Source organism: Caloenas nicobarica, chromosome 2, assembly GCF_036013445.1.
Source record: "Caloenas nicobarica isolate bCalNic1 chromosome 2, bCalNic1.hap1, whole genome shotgun sequence".
In the NCBI taxonomy this organism is placed as follows: Eukaryota; Metazoa; Chordata; class Aves; order Columbiformes; family Columbidae; genus Caloenas; species Caloenas nicobarica.
The window spans coordinates 149,039,158-149,045,611 of NC_088246.1; positions in this window are offsets into that span (position 1 = coordinate 149,039,158).

A 6,454-nucleotide genomic window follows, 5' to 3' on the forward strand; every position below is an offset into this window, starting at 1 on the left:
TAAGGGTTTTTTTCCCTTTTTTAAGCAAAAGTGTAAGTCCTGCAAAAAAAAAAAAAAATAGATCCTGAAACATAGTCTTACTAAAGTAATTAAGAAGAAATCAATGCAAATTTTGTTTTAAGTGTCTCCTTGCTGTGCTAGTAGTTTACATAATACAGAGCCATGGACAATGGAAGCAGAAAGCTGCTGATCAGGAATATAGATAACGCTATGAGTGAAAAAAAGCAAGTAAGATAGGTTTTTTAAAAGCAGTTTTCCAGTCTAATCCTTTCAGATCCTGCTTGTATCACAAAGACCTTTGTTTAAAGAACATATGGGCTAAAATGCAATGGCGGAAATACTTATCTGATGATTTTACAGTGGTACCAATAATCCATTTATCTCTAGACAGTAAATTTACCCATACTTAGCTATATTAACATCTAATTCATTCTTTCATTCATTTTTACATTCAAAAAGTCAGTCGACCTGATTGAGACAAGAGGTCACGGTGTTCAAAATATGATCAGAATAATATTTAGGACTCAAGACTATCCAATCAATATACATTGTAAGAGAAAACATTGGAGAAATACGAAAAATATTTACATGCAGGCTGAAAATCCCATACAATGGAAGGAGTCATTCTAGTGGAAGTCTTAGAATCCATACTTAAGATTCATCCGAAGATATAATTTTGTTGTCCCATTACATACTCATGGGCTTTTCTAACTACTGATCACCATCTGTAAATGAGGAATTCACAATATACAACTAACACCATTCAGAAAAGCAGTGTATCATCTGGCTATAGTAATTGCTTTTTGCAGTCACTGTGAGTGATTTAAAAAAAAAGTAAAATAAAAAATAAAAATTATATGTCTTTTCTCAAACTGGGTCACTTTCCTTGTGGAAGAAAGAGCACTCCAAAGTGTCAGTGGGAAAGAACAACAGCTGGTAAAGAGACAACTGACCATCCCTCTCTCCTCTCCTGCTTCCCTCATGCATACTTATGCACACATATCCAAACCGCCCACCCTTCTGTTTGACTGAGCTCCAAGCATCTGCAATCAGGAGTGCTCTGCTCTCAGTCTTCTCTTATTTTTCAAAACAGCCATCTCCAATGTGGTCCTGGTTTACAGGACTAAAATAAAAATAAGGTCATCTCAATGTTCTTCTTACAAGTGTCTTGTCTGAGACCTTCTGAAAATGCATTTTGCAGAACTGTTATTTCATAGCCCTCCTTATTTGCAAGTGTATTGATAATATCTTACTACAAAGGGAGGCATTACACCTTGTGATTTTACACCATTTTTCACATTATGAGTTACAGCAAGACACCTGGAATGTCCAGAGAACTGTACTATAAAAATGTACATGCTGGTGTCACAGTCCCACCATCCTGTTAAATGTTGCAGTGTCACCACATCATACATGGTAACTTAACTGACAGACTACTGGAAAAGCCAAGAATAAACCAGGAGTGGGTCTGAAGTTAAGTAAGCACATAACCTCATTTGGAAAATGAATAATCAATAAATAAATAATCTAGTATGAAGCCATTGGAATTTTTCTTACTGTCAGATAAATTCTAAAAATAAAATAGATCAGAGGGAAAGCAGAACAGCTCTACTTTCACAAACAAACACCAGTGTTATCTCAGGATAAAAAGGGAAAATTATTTGTTTGCTTGTAAATTGTTGCAATTAGTTCATCAGGATTTGCAAAATAAATTCTTTTGGTATAGGGTACCAATTTCATTCCTGTATTCAGCTAGGAGGGATTGTGTCTTTCCAAAATGGGATAAACTTTCGTGGAACAAATTTTTAATGCCAAACCTCTTGTGAATCAAAACCTTTATAATAACAATCAAAAGAAGGAAAGTTTGCAGTCTTCTTTGTTCAAACAAGGAATTTTTTGCTGACCTTGGTGATTAAGAATTAAAATAGCATTTCAGAAGATTAGGTAGTTCAAAATTATCTTTCTCTACAGACCAGATATTTTGGATGTTTTGTAGCTAAGGCTCACCAGTCAAAGCTTGAATGTCTGCAGCCACAAGTGATGCCTGGACTTACTCAGGACCCAGACTGGTCTAGGCAGGTACAGCCGGTATTCATAACAAGACTTCACACTAATTAACTTGTTGCACAAATTATGCATAATATAATAGTTTCCAAAACACAGATTCAGTTATATCAAGTCTTTAATTTCTGAAAAGCCCCATTGTTTTATTCTGAAGCTTGGTGTCCTAATGAATCTGAGCTAAAAAAGTGGCAAGGAAAAATATGGCTTCATCTCACGCTTCCTGTGAAATTTGGCTTGGTTTCTCAGTTCATGTCACTTAGGAATTAGAGCCTCTTGTGAAGGTTCAGAGCCATAGGGAATGCTATAATGCAGCAGTGATTTTATTATGCATCATCCTATTTCTAGCACATTTGTTATACTCAGGAAACTGGGAAATGGTGTAATACATGGAATAACTGCAGGGATCTGGATGTTCTCTTAAACTGGAAGATTATTTAGCCACCACTACAAGGTTTCTAGACAGGTGTTCTCATTCACATTAAGAACAGATCATTGGTGTTGTGTTGATCCAGTATTCTGATCTTACAGCAGAAACGTCACTAAACTTAGTTTAGCTTTTCAGAAATGTAAATTCTGATGGAGACCCTGAAGAACAGATGACTGGGTGAATGGCACTGTTAAAATCCTGACAGGAGAAGAACAGCTTCATGTCTGGACACATCTTGCTGCACAGCAAAACTGATGTGAATAGTTCTGTTTCCTTTTCAGGGGACTGATAAACTAGAGCGCTGTGAGGCAGTTTGTTCATCTGTGTTCTTGGAAGTCCCTTGCAATCAGTCCAGAGGTTGCTTTGGCTCGACTGAAGCAGACCCAAACAGTTCAAAGCAAGCACTCTCTTTTTCACACTCGATCCAAACTCATGGAGTTCTTGCTAGATCATGTCAATCATGTGTGACACTATCAACATTCCACAGCCTCTGAGAAAATTAAGGAGAAAAAAAATACTATAAATCCACTCAGGCTGTAGAAAACAGTGGCAGAATATGAAATTCTAAGAGGATGTTTTTGTGGGTTTCTTCTTAAACAAGCAAACAAACAAACAAATGAACGAAATCCAAAAGCAAACAACAACAAAAACCCCACCACCTCCTTCTTCGTTATGTAAACAGTTACTTTTTTTGTGATTACTTTCTCAATTACTTCTTTCTTCCTACAACAAATTCCACAGGTTAAGGACTCTAAAATACTTCTAATAGCTTAGAGTACAGGCAAATTTGCCTTAAAATGATTTAGAGCTGACCATATAGGAAGGTGTCTACAGAACTCGGGCAGATCAGTGGTGTCAATTAGGACTACCATGATGCACGAAGTAAAGAAACCAATCCAGACAAAGGTTCTTAATCTTGTTGTTGTTATTATTATTATTATTATTATTATTATTATATTTTAAGCAGTTCACTGCAAGTTCTCAGTGTTAGTAATTTGGTTAGACACAAGGCAAATATACTGATAGATATAAATATTTTCCCCTGACAGGGAAAGTACATAGTTTTACCTTGCTGAGGTAAGCATTAACTATTTTCAGCATCAAATTAGTTTTCTATCATGTTCCCCTATAAATATTCACTTTGTTAACATCACAATCAGTAACTCTTTGCTAAACTGTTTGTGCAAAACCAGGTTTCTGGAGGTAACACCCAGTGCTGAAAAGAATTGGAAAGACCTTTTATAGAAATGCTATTTGTCTGCATCTGATAAAAAATATTTAAAAATCAATACACTGTGCCCAAAAGATTAAATTTGGGCTACTTTATCACCTTTACCTAATGACTTCTAATCTGATATTGTCTAACCATACACATCAATCTTCACTGAAAGCTTGCATGGGAAGTTTGCACTTTTATATATTTTTACACATTTAAACTTAGAGCTCTAGCCATAAAATATCTGTTATTCCTCTTAGTCATATTTCTCAATTATTGTTTCTCATTATGGCCTTTAAGAAAACATTGAATAAACTATAAAAGTAGAATATGATAGAAGATTGGTGCGGATGAAATATATTTCGGTGGCAAACTGCATTTCCTTGAGCTGACTGTATTAGTTCTGTCTTAAATCGGAGTCTTGAAACTTGACTCCAGGTAGTCAAAAAAGATACAATATGAAATATAATGGCTGATGTCTCCTAGGCAACTTATGATGTATAGGACTGCCCTGGCATCTGTCAGGTATCCAGGATCTCTATATACAGCATAAAGAGATTATCAAATGTTATAAGGGAGGTCTCTCAGCTGGCCAGAAAGGATCCTGAGAAAAGAAGTGCCTTGCAGAAGCGTGACAATGATGGGGCTGACTGCCTAGCAAGCAGAAGCAGCTCAATTCACTGTGCTGTGGTACAAGAAGGGAAGAAGGATTCATGGATCTGGAAAGGGAGAGGACAGATGATTCATGACACCATCTTCTCTCAGGTAAAATTGTGTGCAGGAATTTTTTTTTATTTAATCATTGGATGAAATAAGGAAGCAGTTACGCAAACAGAATCAGAACCCTCCCCTTGTTATACTGCATCTCTGTTTCTGGTCTTGCTGCACAGCTTTATTAAGGGAGGTAGAAAATTTGCTGACACTTCTACTTCTTTTATGGACAATGACTGGGGTCGGTTGTCTAGCAGAATGAAAAACATATAAAAGTTCATGTGAGAAAAAGTAATATTTGCTGTTTTCTGCATAAATTGTATAAATATTAGCTGTTAAATGAGCAGGAAATCTGTCACTTTTTTCATGATCCAGCTTGTTTTAAAAAGTCAGCTCTGGTTATCACTGTGTTTTGTGAGGTGTGTTAGGCATGATCTGACAACAATAGTGCACTTGAATTCTGCAGAGCCCTAACTGTGGACTACAGACAGTTTCAGAGTCCACATTGGGCATGGGAATGCTCTGGCTGCTGAGCTGCATGGCCCGTCAAAGTCTGGCCAGGCCTGTAAGAACACAGACTGTGTCGAAACTGGGTAATTCAAAGCTAACAGAGGAGCAAAATGAGACTTCTGAGCAGTGTAGTTTTTAAGTATCATAGGTACACTTTGATACCTAAAACCTTGAATAGAACTTGCCCTAATTTGTCAGCTTTGGTCAAACACCAAACCTTTTTGTTTTGCTGCTTCTGAGTAAAAATTAATACAGCAAAATCTGACCCAGAATAACCAATAAATCTGAATGTGGAATGTTAGTTGCAAAATTATTTATTGAGAACATCTTTGAGGCTATTTCAGGTTGAGATTTTGCTCAAGTAAAGCAAGAATCTAATTTAAATACTACTATAGTTTAAAGATTTCATGTGAATTACCATACACAGAACAGTTACTGAATTCAAGATTACCATATAAAACACAGATAAATAATTTAACTTTTAGTTTCCCATAAGGAGTTTTGTTTTAGCTAATGAAATATTGTTTAGAAAATGCTGTATCTAAGAGAGAAAAAAAAAAGAAGGAATTAAACCAAGATGACGACAACAACTGCTTTCCTTTAAAGGAGAACTACTGCTCTTTTTCAGTCATTTTGGTTTATGTGGTTCTAAGTTTACATGTCAACTTCATATCCAAAAAGAACTCAAGAAATACGTGCAAGGGGCAGAGGACTTCTTTCCAAATATTCACAATTTCCTTCAATAATATAGGAAGATGCACCAAACAAAAAAGTTCAATTTGTATTCAGTTATTCTTTTTTATTTACCGTCTATTAAACTCTTGTCATCCAGAAATTGGCATTGTTTGATGCTAAACCAGGAAATAAGAAATAACAAATAAATACATCTTTATTAATTTTATAAAAGAAAGAAACTGACTTCCTAACTCAGAATTAAATGCAACCTGTACATATTTAGTAGAAAATAATTATGTTATCTCTATTTTATTTAGTTTACTTTCCTCATAGGGATGGATGCAAGAAATGAAATTGCTGAATTAAATATTATTGTTACAATGAACAAATAGCCATTATGGAATATTTAACTCAATTTACTAGAAACAGAATCCATAAGCCATATCTCTGGAAATTAATACAGCAACATATTTATTATGTGATTACTTTCATGGTTTGAGTAAACTGCATATCTAGCAAATGGAAAATCTGGTTTTGTTGATAGAAAATGCATAAAATTTATTAACAATAAGCAGACTCAGTCTTACTGTAATGCAAACACGTAATTCTCAAAGAAATGTTATTTACAAAATTTACCCCTGAAAATACCATCTATCCCATACAAGAACAAACAACTGATTTAAGACTTAGTTATAATTAAGTAATTCCATATAATTATTCAATTATTATTAGTTTATTAATTGTCTTTGAAATTGTAATTCATTAAAAGCAGACATTGATACCATGACATACAGAGAATTCATTTTTTCTTAAATATGTGCATTCCTACAATTGTAATTATTTTTTTCTGT